We start from the raw sequence: 14050 nt of genomic DNA, 5'->3' as shown, positions 1-14050 counted from the left end.
CTGAGATTGTTCTGGTAACTACTGTTGAGTAAACTTAATCATTTAGTAAGCGCATACCATATATCTGCAGCATAAAAAGTGTCCCAGAACCTTGGTTTTATATTTTATACTTGATCTTATTCTTCTTGATTATTCTTCATACTCTGCAATTTGGTACTAGGTTACACTACGTTAGTCATGTTATCAAAGAGTCTGGTTAAGAAAAAGTTGAATAAAAGGGAGAGAAAGCATCTTACTCCTAATTAAATTAGTGAAGGGACACTAGGTATCTCCTTTGGCCCAGAGTGTAAGATGACAGATTTTTTTGGGGGGGGGGGTGGTATTTGTTAAACAAAATTAACTAATCATTAAATCATTTAATTTCATAATTGGTGTTGATTTGTCTGTGAGGCTATCTTTGCAACTGAATTTTGGGTACACTTGCTCCAGTGGCATACGGACGAGAAAAACGCAAATGAGATTGCCTTCATTTTGCTATTTTGAGTTGCTTGTCTAAGGCTGCTGCCTCTCTACACTGCAGAGCAGCACCTAGAGGACTGAAGGAAAGGAGTGAGGGCCGTGTGGCCCAAGCCCCAGACTGCTTCTGCATAGAGGGGTGTCTGGGAGAAGCCAATATAAAGCAAGGGTTCATTCCTCTGTAAAGTTACCAAATATTACACCGTTATGTGTACGTTGGAGAATGGTACCCACCCTCTTTCTGGAAGGGAACCAGGCATACCCAGACTCCCATAGCAAATCGTGGCTGGGATCTCTACACTTTCTTTGATACCATCAGAAGAAAAACCTAGTAACACTAGCTTAGGGAAACCCTTGAAGTAGTAGGTTTAACCATATGAAATTGCCAATATTCCTGTTTCTTACCTATAAAACTGCAATTTCAAGTAATTCAACCTAATACAGTGTATGATCACCTGGCACGTCATAGGTTAGGTCCTCAGATGAATGAGTGGATTGAATGATTAATGAAAGAGAAGAAAGTACCGGATTTCCAGTTCTTGGTACACACTGCCTCCCCCTCGGAGAAGAAACCAAGATGTCTTGGCAGGTCCCTTTCCCTTAGATGTCAGCTTCCCAAAAGCAACAGTATCCTGGGAAGGGGCTGCTCCTGGAGTCTCTTGCTCTCTTGGTCTGTGAAGGAGGCCAAAGACCGGGAATGTCAGGGCATCACCTCCTTCATCTGGGCCACGTCTCCCTTCCAGCACGGGGGAAGCACCCACCTATGTCTCAGTTGGGGAACGGGCCTAACACATCACAGTCAGTCCTGCTTCCTGGCACATTGAAAATCATCTCTGAGAGAAAGTGATTATTCATTTTTTTCTTCTAGCAAAATTATAAGTTAATCCTATTCATTCTTTTTGGTTCCAAAAATACCCAAGAGAATGTTTATGGAAACTACATGGAATGCCAGAGGTCCCAAAGATGCATGGAAAAATAGTCCCTTCTTCAAAATGTCTGATATTTTGGATCTGGTAGGATAGGGAAACATAGTAAGATCTAAGACCACGATAGCTTTATGTGGATATTTCACTTCAGCCAGAGTTCTCTTGGGCATTTCTTTAAGAAAACTTCACACATAAAAACCAGACTTCTGGAATGTTTCCTGGTGTCGTTTTTCCATATCAGAGGTTTCAATTGCCTCTCAGGAAGGGTCTAGTTTTAAATTGAAAATTCCCCAGGCATTTTTATTTTATTTATTTATTTTTTTACTTCTATTTATTTATTTATTTATTTTCCCCCCAAAGCCCCAGTAGATAGTTGTATGTCATAGTTGCACATCCTTCTAGTTGCTGTATGTGGGACGCAGCCTCAGCACGGCCGGAGAAGAGGTGCGTCGGTGCGCGCCCGGGATCCGAACCTGGGCCGCCAGCAGCGGAGCGCGCGCACTTAACCGCTAAGCCACGGGGCCGGCCCCCCCAGGCATTTTTAAATGATATAACTCCAGTCATAAAAATTTAAGGTTTTGATTGTAAAAAATGAGAATCAGCTATAAAATTGTTGTGTGTCAATGCAACTTCTTGTTATGCATACTACCTCTTAGAAGCTATCATGTTATTGTTTTATGTTGTCAGCAGGCTGGGTGTGTATGTGAGAGAGCCAGGCAGACAGACACACAGGCAGAGAGACAGTGATTAACAGGTGACTTAAATGCCTGGTCTGTAGCTTGGTAACTGGGTTGAATGGTGAGGTCACGGTATAGCCAGCAAGCAGATAAATAGCACTCTATAGAAGATTCTGGCAGAGGCTGACAGCTGCTGTTTCCCCATCTGCTTGGCACATAGTGTGAGGGTGATGTTGCAAGCCTCAAAAGAGGAAATGTCCCTTCCTTTGACTCAACCCATCATTTTTTTTTTAAGTTGAACAGATCCTCCTCTTGATGTAGTTTCTCCTAACTGACCCAGGAGCGGGAAAGGTCCTTTTCATCTGCCTTTTTTCATCAAGGAAGCTGTGTCACTCAGAGTGCTGAACAACTGATTCCCCTTACATATCCCATACTGTCCTTTCCCCTCCACGTCCCTGTCACACGCAGTCACACACAGTGATCCACTTGGGTGCATTCCAGGCCCCACCAGGAAAGGCAGAAAGGTCAACGGGAGGGGGGGGGGTGTGTGCGGAGATGCTCCCTGAGGATTAGTCAGTGAAGTTGAGATCTTGGAGAACTGGACACCAGCCTTGCACTTGACCCTCTCAGCTGAGGGTCTGGGAGCTACAGTGACGTTCTCGAAGGCAGCTCCCAGACTCCCACCCTGGTCCTCTTTCATGTCCTACTGTTTGAGAACAGCCCTATCTATGCCAAGGCCTCAGAGCTGCCCACCTCCACATAATCAGTGACTGCAGCTGTGGAAAGATGGAGACCAGGTTCCTCTTCCCTCGTGTGGTCCTCTCACTGCTGGGGTTGCCGGGGAGTTTGGAGCTGGTGGTGAGGATTCCATCACGTTGCTGCACCTTCTCAACACACAAGCTCAAGACGCAGCTAGCCTCCTCAACCTTTATCCCTTCTCACTCGACTGCGGGCAGATCTTCCAAAGACACAGGCTTGCCAGAGATGCCCCTGCTCTGTGCCAGCCTAAGAACATGTCTTGCTGTAGCTTCTCAATTTTCATTCCTGGCCTCTGCCAGAAAAACATCATGCCATATATAATAACACAGCTAATCTACAAGTTCAGCGTAGTATTTGACTCTCTTAAAATTTTGGAACATTTTCTTTTCCTATCAGCAGATAATAGGTGGGAGCGGAGGAGATCATCATAACCATTTCCTGGGCCCTTGCAGAGGCTAGGAAGTGATACAAGATGGCAGTTCAGAGCAAGAGTTCAGATCCCAGCCCTGCCACTTACGAGTGTGATGGTGGACAAGTTACTTAATCTCTTTGGGCTTCAGTTTCCTCATTTACATATGGAGAGATAATAATAAGAACTAGCAGATAGTAAGCCTCCGATAGATTTTAGCCTTGTTATCGTTGTTGCTGGAGAGAAGAGGCATTTGTGCCTGGTCAGTGAGCATCACGGAATCCATTTAACTGGCGTCATGCTTGCTTGCTTTAAACTCAGCACGTTGGGTTGTGTGCATTGTAAGAGTTTTCAGAAGACATGCTTTTGCAGGCTGGGAGTTTCAGAGAGAAAAGATTGGACAGCTTCCCTTAAAACTTTCAGACATCTCATTCATTTGTGCACAAATCAGGGCCCCCTTTTCTCCATTAGCAGGAGGCCCACCTGTGTCAAAGCAAGCAGCATTTTCAAACACCTCCCTGTGGTCCCTAAACATGCAGTGATACTCTGGACTTGTGGCCACAGCCTCATCAGCAGACTCTTGGCGGATGGGGAGAAGCTGCCCCGTGTTTCACACGGCTGGCGGTGGGGAGGCCAACAGAGCAAATGGAATGTGCAAGGCTTTTAAATGTCACGTCTGTGTTGGCAGGCCCAGGCAGCGCTCCACAATAAACCTGTCACAGATGCATTGAGTCACTGGGTCCTTTATTTCTCATCTCTGCATTCTGTGGCCTTGTGTTCTCCTGCCAGCAAAGACTGGAACGTTCAGCCCCCAAACACTGCCAGCAGCTCATTTGTTTTTAAAGCAACCATGCAGCTTAGATAAGGGCCATGTGTCCCTAGGGGGTGCTTCCCCAAAGCGCTGTCTCCAGAGCAGCCACCCCCAGCACGCTTAGAGACCGGGAGGTCAGTTCTCTCCTGCCCCACTGCCCACACCCCGAGATGCCTGTCAGGATGCAGAGCTCTGGGCCTCGGATGCCTCTGCGCTGTTTGCTGGGCCTCCAGCAGAGCGCGAGCCCAACAATCTTCCCCAGGCAGAGGAGCGAAGCCAGCATGCCCCTGTCCTCCCTGGGGCGTTACCCTGGAGTTCTGAGGTCCCCGTGGGAAGGCCCCACACATCTGAATCCTCAGTAACAGCCCTCCACTGGTGTGATCTCCAGTAGGAACCCTCGCCCCACTCTGCTCTCAAGGGGCAGAAGTACATCTGCACGTCCTCTCCCTCCCCCGCTCCCTCCCCTTACCCCCTCCCCCATCCCTTGCTGTGTCGAGGCCCAGCCTGCTCGTGTTTCCCCAGCAAGCAGTTCAGCTTCTCTCCTGAACTGCTCCCTGAGAGTCTGCAACATGAGCAACTTCTTCTGCTCCCTGAGAGTCACGGCTGAGGAATATGGAACCAGGTGATGGGGCTGTGCTCAGCGGAAGGTGAGGTTGTAGGAGCTGGAGCAGACAGTCAGCAGGCAAATAAGCAAAATCATTTCAGCTAGTGATGGATGAAATGGGGCAGCGTGACTGAAGGCCGGGCTTTAGCAGATGGGATGGCCCCCGAAGGCCTCCTGGAGACGTGACATGGAAGTGGAGATTTGACTGCAGAGAAGTCAGTGTGCAAAGATCAAGGGGACCAGCATTCTAAGTCCAAAGAACAGCAAGTGCAGAGGCCCTGAGGGTGAATGAGTTTCTCCTGCTCCTCCTGTAAGGACGCACTAATCTTCTAACAGGTCGCTGCTCTACACTCACCGTCTTCCAGCCTCTTCTCCACACCTTGGGCAGAGAGCTATTTTAAAAAGCCAACTACTTCTGCTTAAATCATCCAGGGGATTCCTAGTCCTCATGGGATAAAGACCCAAATCTTGTAGTTGGTCTGCAAGGCTCTGCCTGATCTAGTCCCATCTTCTCCTGCCCATTTGGCAGCCCCCTCCCTTTCCCTTTCCTCATTTATACCTATTTGTGCTCCATTTTTAGCACAGCTCAGCCATCACTTCCTCAGGGAAGCCTTCCGCAACCAGAGCCTTCTTTTCTGAGTTGCTGATGGGACCACCAATGGGTGGCTGCTGTCATCTAAAAACAATCCAGGTTTCCAGCATCAAACATGTTGCAGGGGCCATGGGTCTCTCTAGCTTGCAGGAGGGGATGCTGATGCTTGAAGAGCTGAAGTCCGTTGGGCCTCTTACGGAACTGGTCTCCAGCATCCTGATCTAACCTTCTTTCTAGTTCTTTCTGTCACATTTTGAGTCACTATGATGACCCTAAACGAAGTCCAGGCTTCTGTTGCCCCAGTGGGTTTCCAATTGGCCCCCTAGAAAACTGTCTTCTCTGACTTCCCAACCACATGATGGAAAGGTCCACTTCAATCACTGGTCCCCCTGCAGCATCCTGGGCACACATCGGGAAGGAAGTGAGGGGTGTGCAGACAGCATGGACGTGAAGCCTCTCCTCACCTTAGAGATCATGTGACCCCACCTCCCAGAGCCTCTTCTTCCTCCCAGGGCTCTGCATGCCTGCACTTCCAGTGGGAAGTGGTGCGTGGGCTCAGGTCTGTAGACCCCCATCATCCAGCCCCACCCTGCCTGTTGAGTCTTACCCAACCAGACCTTCCCTCTCTCACTACAGTCTCCTCACCACCTCCCCAGGATTCTTGCATCAGGCTGAAGCCACTGGTGGGCCCCAGCAGGAATGCCCTCACTACATCTTCCCCACCGCTGTCCGCCCACCTTCACCCCAACTCCTTTCTTTGCCACCTGGCCCAGCTCCATTGACTCTCCATGACTGAGCTCTTTGCTGAACTCCTAGTTATTTATCATACATAAACGTGAGTGGATAGAGACTGACGCATAAACACACAGATACAGTCACGCGTCACTTAACGATGAGACACATTCTGAGAAATGCATTGTTCGGCAGTTTTGTCATTGTGCAAACATCATAGAGTGTACATACACAAACCTAGATGGTATAGCCTACTACACACCTAGTCTATATGTTACTAATCTTATGGGACCACTGTTGTATTTGCGGTCCCTCGTTGACCGAAATGTCATTATGCGGCACACAAGTGTACTCTTTTCTCCCTAATTAGACTGTGAGCTCCTTGGGGGCACGACCATATCCCGTCAAGACCCACACAATAGCATGACTAATCAATAGCTATGGCACCTCCCCTTGTATAGTTGGTTACGTATGACATGACGCCCAGTCTCCCCATTAGATTATCAGCTAGAGGGCAGCGTCTACCTCGCACACTTGCGTATCATCCAGGGTGCCTCGCTCGTGGTGGTTGCTCAGGAAGCGTTCGTGGTGGGCAGTCCTGTTGCCCTCCTCTTGTTCCTTGGGCTCACTCTTTCCTCCCCAACTAAGCTGTGAGGGAAAGGACACATCACAATGTCCATTCTCCCTGCTGCCTGTGGTCTAGAACGCTGAACCATTGTTTAAAAATACATTCACATGAGAAGGCCCTGGAACAGGAAATGAGCTCATTAATTATAAGGATTGTTATTCATCATTCTTGTAACCACCCTAAATACCATATATTTATGTATGTATTTGGTTTTCTGTCTCCCTCCACTAGAACGGAAGTTCCATGAAAGCAGGGACCTGAGTGCATCTGTGCAGTTGCTGGAAATGAGCAGGAAGTGTCACAGGCTCAGGCTCCAATGGGGCCAGTTTGCCAAGTTAGGAGAGACTGCAGGGGACCAGGCTATTCTTAGACTCTTGTGAAGAAAGTTCCATTGGGATGAGAAGTACACCTGCCCCTCTGGACCGCCCAGAGCTGGTCTGGCCTCCAGACCTTCCTGTGGGCTGGGGCCATCCCAGGAGTGGACAGCCAAGGGTCATTTTCAGAGGAAACCCGGCTGCCTTGACCCACCTGGCTGCCAGCAGCCCCTGACAGCCTCAGGCTCCAGGGACAAGAGTGTCCTTCCTCCGAGCAAGGTCTAGTAGGAATGTACTGGGAGATAAATGGGGATGGACCGCCATCAGGCCCACTCTTTGAAAAGCTGGTGGTTTCCTTGTAATTCTCCACTTCCCAAGACATCAAGAGCAAAGGTTTTATTCCTGATAGCAGAGGTCACCATACGTCTCTGGACTCCACTGTCCCCTCCATAAAATAAAGGCATTGAACAGAGTGACCTTTCAAGCTCTAGCCCTAGAGTCGGGGGTCAGGTGGTGGCAGTGTGGCCTCCAGGAACAGAGCGTCAGAGGTTCTCTGGGCTCTGGGCCACCGATGGCCTTGGATGATCTGCATTCTGTGGTCACGGCCATCACGTCCCTTTGGCCGTGACTTGCTTGAGTGACTTGCCTTGGGCTGGATTTGGTTCAGCCATTGTGGCAGCTCTCGTGCTACACCACCCTGGACAGATCGGGTTTCTGAATCTCACTCCCTTTCACACCAGGTGTCTTGATTTCCAGGCAATTTTCCTTCTGATGGAGTGGTCCTCGCTCTTGGCTATATGTTGGAATCACCTGGAAGCTTTACAAATTACGGACGCCCAGGTCACACCCCAGCCAATCGGATTTGATGGGTCTGGGGTACAGCAGGGACACTGGGCTGTATAAGAATCCTTAGGTGATCCTGGTATGCAGCCAAACTCAAGGACCACAGTCCTCATCCGTCCTCCCTTCAGCTGCCATAGTGATCCTCCTGAAATACAGCCAGAACCTTCCCTGGCTCTGCAACCAAAGACAAAATACAGACACTTTGCTCCAGTGTTCAAAGCCTCCTCAGCTGTACGTCCCCACCTGTTATGGGCTGAATTTTGTCCCCCCCAAATTCATATGTTGAAGCCTTGACCCCCAGTACCTTAGAATATGACTATATTTTGAGATAGGGCCTTTAAAAAGGTCATTAAGTTAAGATGAGGCCATTAGGGTGGGCCGTAATCTCATCTGACTGGTGTCCTTAATAAGAAGAAGAGATTTGGGCACAAAAGGTCAGCAGGGGTGATCGCATACAGAGGAAAGGCCATGTGAAGACACAGAGAAGACGGCCGTCTGCCAGCCAAGGAGAGAGGCCTCAGAAGAAACCAGACCTGCTGGCACCTTGATCTTGGACTTCTAGTCTCCAGACTGTGAGACAGTCAAGTTCTGTTGTCCAAGCTGCCCAGGCCTTGGAGCTTTGTGACAGCAGCCCCAGCTAACTAACGCATCAGCTTCCCAGCAAGGCCAGAGGCACAGAGGCTGAGAGCGGGGCTCTGGGGTCGCCCTCCCTCTGCCATTTCCTAACTGAGGCTTTGGCAAGTGATTTCACTGGTCTGTGCTTCAGTTTCCTTGTTCCCTCTGCTTGGACCCCTCCCTACTGCCCGCCCTCCCTGACGTTCGCCTGCTGAAGTCCAACTCAAATTCCTCTTCCCCTGGAAAATATTCCCAAGACCCCTCTAGTCAAGACTGATGCCTCCTCCCTCATATTCCAGTAAGAATGTGTTTGTACTTCTAACATCCCAATCTGCCTTGTGTACCCAAAAGATGTATTTATGGCCGCTCCTAAGGTTACCTAAAATACTGCAGATAGTGCACATCGGAAGCAGGAGCTTGGGAAGAAAGGAAAACAAGGGTGGAGACGTAGGTGGGGCAGGAATGAGCTAACAAATGTATGCCATGGGGCACTTGACACCATGCCAGGAATTCCAGTGTTGGTTATAAAGCCATGAATGACATGCCTTTAATAAAAAAAAATTACTAACATTCTTATTTATGGAAAATGAAAAGATGACTTACCCCTGAGAGTAATTTGATTCTCACCAGTTCTTAACAGTCATTAAACTGCCTGGCAGCCCATGTAGACTGAATTCTCCTTTTGGGAGAAAATTAAGCTTATCTAGAAGCCACTTTGGCACTTTTAAGCTCCTGGGTTATGATTGAATGCAACTGAGTGGAAGCCCCAGAGGGACCCAGGCTCATGGGGCCTGGTGAGTCCCCAGGACAGGCTGGAGAGGGATGCCTGGGCTCAGCTGGACATCGGCACAGAGGGTCTTTGGTGCAGTCGGGGGGCGTTCCCCCACCTCTCACTGTAGGCCTCTGTGTGCACCGGGCTTCTCTACACCCCCATAAAAATTCAGTTTTAGGGATTTGCAACCTGAGGTCTCAGGGACTGGTAACTCACAGTCATGCCCTCTATGAGTGCCTGCGATTCAGCAGGGCTCAGAGCCTGCACGGGATCCTAAGGCTCCAGTAGACCGAGGCTCCCGAAGGACCCAGCCCACCTCCTTCATCACCGAATCCCAGCTCTAAGCACAGCAGTCACAGCAGGAATGCACAAGTTCACAACTTAGAGAATGGGGGTGCCAGACGCCAGCCATGTGTGGGAGACACAGTGCTTTGACCAGAGGACCTTCTTTCCATCACATCCACTGTGGGCTTGCCTGCCTTTCCTACGTGCCAGACCACCCCCACGCGCCACTGTGCGCAGGAGGTTGAGGCTGCCCAATTAGATTCATTTTCCCAGGAGAATCCAGAGGAGCATTGAAAGGGGTGGGCTCAGCTGGCAGGAGAGACCAGGGCCATGAGGTCCCATTTCCTCCAGTCAGGCCAACCCTGGAGAAGCCATCAATGTAGACTGGAGCTCCAGGAACCCAGTTAACGTATCCTGCTGACCTGGGGCCATTTAGCCAGAGGATTTGGGCTGAATGTCCCCAGAGACGTTGGTATATCCTTTCCCTTAAAGATGAAAAACAATTGCCCAAGCTTCCATATTGCTGGACGGTACCCAGCTCTCTCCCCTGGTCCCTCCCGCATCACGACCTCTGTGATCTACTTCCCGCCTTGTCTCCCCCAGCATTTCTGCGTTTACCCAGCACACTGGTCCCCACACCCCCACATAACAGCCCCGTCTGCCCTGGCCATATGGAAACCCAGTGCAAATAGGACTTCCTGGCAGACCCCTCCTTCCTCGGGACAAAGAGCATCTACTTTTCTGAGTTCCTACAGTCTCCACCATTGGCACAGCTCACAGGCCCATTCTTTATTGCTTGCTTTTTTAAATTTAATTTTCAAGTCGAGTCTCCCTCAGGGCTGTGAGTTTCCTTGAGGACAAGGACACTATCTTGCTTATTTCTGTGTCTCTTGGACTTCACAGGAACTTAATAAATATTTATTGACCATCTTATAGTATATTTTGGCCCATTTCATAACAGGAACGAGTCGTGTTTATTTGCGTTGCTCAGTGGCCAGCTTGCTGTGGGGGCTGGTTTGGTTTTTAAAATCATGGTCCCTGGTGAGAAAGGAAGTAGACTGGTTGGGGGTGTGGAGGGGGTGATGCTCATTTTTTACCCTAAATACTTCTGTATCCTTTGAACTGTTTACAATAAGCATATTACTTTTGTAAAAAAACGATTTATTTAGATGATGCTGTTCATATGAATATTGTCTCGTGGAGGGGACGAGATGACTGTTTTGGGTAAGATTTTCCCATACTTTTCTCCAGTGCCCCAGACTCAAATCCTTTCAAAGGGGCATCTCTCCATTTTATAAATGTGTCTAACTCTACAAGTTATAAGGGACAGCACAGAGATTAGGAATTTTACATGGGCTGTAATTGGGGATCATTTTTAACTGCCTGGAGTCATTTGCAATATTATTTCAGCTGTGAGTGGATTATAATTAGTTATAAGAATCCCTTCATCACACCGACATGTCCATGAAAAGTTATTTGCCATAATCTGTCTTCTCGTTTTTCTCCAGGAAAGGGAGCCAGCAAACTTTGTTTATCTTGCTTCCCAAAGGAGAGAAGGACCACGTCCCTCCACCCCGAAAGAAAACTCTTTTATTTGAAATGTCTTTTCCATTTACCCTACTCTGAATAATGAAGTTTTTAAACCCTCTTGTTTTTCTAAATAGTAAAATTTCAAAGGAAGGATATTTTTGAGTTCAAAGTGTCTATTTCAAGTCTGAAATGGTTCTCTTGGTCTGGCATCACCAGCAAGAATTTCTAAAACAGCACCCTGTGGGTCAGTTCAGTAGCTAAAAAGATGATTCCAAGCCAACATCGTTGGTGCACAATGCTGAGACGAATCTCCGCACAAAATCTTTGCTTTTCATTGTGTTCTGGGCCCTGGAGAGGCCGTTTGGACCATGCCCCTGTCTCCAGGCAGGCTGGTAGGTGGACCTGTGTGCGGTGGAATTTGTTGGGCGGGCAGCCCAGAGTCACAGAGCACCTCCCTCGAGACTTCTCAGCTCCATCAGCTCTGACTTGGGTCTGCCGGACGGGTTGACCAGAAGGCCGGAGCTGCCTGGCGCAGGGGGCTGCGTAGCCTTCTCATGTCCCTGTCCACCCCCACGTGCAGCAGGCCCCCTCACACCAAACTGGCCCCGGCACCTGGGATTCTTGGACCCATGGCCCAGATTTACCCTGGACCTTCTGCTGTTGCTCTGGCTCTGAGCTTCTCCAAAACCTCAGACTTGAAGGCTCAGAACTTCTGAAATCCAGAGCAAGCCAGTTCCCGTCGTCTGTTCTTACAGGTCCTCACTTCCGATTCCTCAGTCATTCTAAGTCTGTCTTGGTGTCGCTCACACCATCCTGGTGCAGAGTGTGATCCTGGTCTGGTTGTCAGTTTCCAGTAATGTCAGTGTTTCTCAGGGGGGTGCTCTTGGCATTTGGGGTGGGCAATTCTCTGTCCTGTATACTGCAGGTCATTGAGCAGTCCTGGTCCAGCCCACCAAATTCCAGCAGTCTAGTCATTGTGACAACCAAGAATGCGTTCTCAGCCTGGAGTAGGGGTGGGTGCAGTACAACCATCAAGCTGGTGGGGGGGCAGTACCACCTTCATCCTGTGGGGAAGGCACAGTACCACTCTCAGCCTGTGGGAGGGCAGTACCACCCTCAGCCTGTGGAGGGCAGTACGATCTTCAACCTGTGGGGGACAGTACCATCCCCAGCTGAGGACCCCAAGCTTCTAAGCTGTAAGCTCTGGAGGGCAGCGTTTCTCCTCTCCTATGGTGAATCGCCAGCACCCAGCACAGTTAGTGCCAGACTCGTGGTAGGACATCAGTAAATATTTGTCAAATGAAGGAATGAGATCCATGAACAAGCTTCAGGAGGGCCTGTGAACCCTACAAAATTGTGTGCAAAATGTGTGTGTAGGTTGTGTGCATTGCACACATGTGTTTTCGGGGGCCAGAGTTTATAGCATCCATCAGATTCTCCAAGGGAAATTGTGACTTAAAGGGACATTTGGAAGACTGGAAACATCCCTGCAAACATCACGGCACAGAGTTTGTGAGGTGAATAGTGGAACTGCAGCTCTGTACAATATTCTAATCTCCTGCAGAAAGGAATGTCATGAAAATTCCAGAGGAGACTCTGCTTGCGTGAGAGTTCGTACAAGTCCTTGTAATACAAGGGCTGCGTTCTGCTCTTTGACAAAAAATGGCCTTACTCCTGGGCTCTGTGACTTACCAACAGGAAAGTTTGGTGGGAATAGGGCAGGAATGAGATGTTTTCCTCCCAAACTAAGGAGTGTTTCCTGGGTGGCTTTCCTATTAAAAGCCAAAGAAATTGGTGACATCACTCAGCTTCCCTGAGCCAGAGCAGCAGCTCGGCAGAGGCTAGCTGAACTGAGCAAGGGAGCAATCATCACTTGCTTCCTTCCTGAGAGTCCTCTGTTGATGCAGTTGTTTTAATAAGACACAACCAAGGCCCCAAGGCAGGAAGAACAGCTGGGCCAAGCTGGTGGCTGAGCAGAAGGCCTGAGTCCCAGATGCATCTGCAGAAGGTTCGTGCTCAGCAAGTGGCCCTGTGGAATGACAGCTTGGCCGCACTGTAGTGGCTTTGAGTGAGGTCTCAGGTGGACGGGCATGGAGGGTGTTAACGTAATTGTGGCTCATCCCTGCTGCTTTCCCGGCATCCATATGCCCATCCTGGGAGCTACAGAATTCCAGAAAGGGCATTTGGGCCAGGGGAGGAGAGAAAACTGAGGACTGGAAGCACTCCAGCTTGGAGTTAACCTCTAGCGCAGTGAGGCACTTGCCAAGAAGTCTATGACATCATTTGTCCCAGAGGGATCATTCTTTTTGCAGAAGCTTCCAGCATATACACTAGATCAGTCATGAGCCCAGATAACTCCCTCGGGGGCGGGAAATGGAAACTCCGAGGACCCCCTGATAGTCTGGAGCAGGCTTCTCAAACTTGACTGTGCCTAAAAAATCACCTGGAGAGCTTGTTAAATCAGATTCTCGGGGCCCCAACTCCAGAGAGTCTACTCAGCAGGGACCTGATACTTTGCATTTCTAACAAGCTTCCAAGTGCTGCTGATGCTGCTGGTCTGGGGACCACACTTGGAGGACCGCTGGTTCCCAGCAGGCGTTTTCACACTGTGCTCCATTGCGCCCCCTTGTGGGGAGAAGAAGGGATGAGAAAAGCAAGTGAATGGGACCAGTGCCTCCCACCCCCACCTACATCCAAGACGCCTCCCAGTCTGTTTTACAGATCTGGTTTCTGTGATTAAACGAAGAACCCCTGATATAAAGGAGGGGGGAGACCACTGGCCTGGAAGACGTGGGTTCAGGCCTGCATGAGGGGTACTTCCAAGAATTGAGCTTTCCACCCCTCGTTCCAAGGCGCCTGTGTCACGGGGCAGCCTCTGCCAACAACCCGAGAACATTCGAAGCAATCAAAACCCCAAATAGCCGGCTAAGCGAGCAGAGGCAAGGGCGGGCACCACCTCCCGTGCATGCGTGATCTCAGGCCTGCAGAGCCCATGCCCTCGGGCACCTGCGGCCACAGTTGTACCCGGCAGTCTGCGGCTGGAGGGGTTTCCCTGTCTGCCTGCAGGCTCACTGCTCAGCTTGCACAGGCGCAGGAG

General features: G+C 49.7%; 1 protein-coding gene across 1 annotated transcript in view; it reads left to right on the top strand.

Annotated features, from left to right (window-relative positions):
- The window catches only part of ITSN1 (intersectin 1), a 207935-nt gene that overhangs the window by 168152 nt on the left and 25733 nt on the right, over window positions 1-14050 (top strand). The window lies entirely within an intron of this gene.

Source organism: Ceratotherium simum, chromosome 27 (assembly GCF_057802395.1).
Source record: "Ceratotherium simum simum isolate JZ-2026a chromosome 27, ASM5780239v1, whole genome shotgun sequence".
Classification (NCBI taxonomy): Eukaryota; Metazoa; Chordata; class Mammalia; order Perissodactyla; family Rhinocerotidae; genus Ceratotherium; species Ceratotherium simum.
The sequence above is the reverse complement of the archived record's forward strand: the minus strand, read 5'-3'. Positions and strand labels throughout refer to the sequence as shown.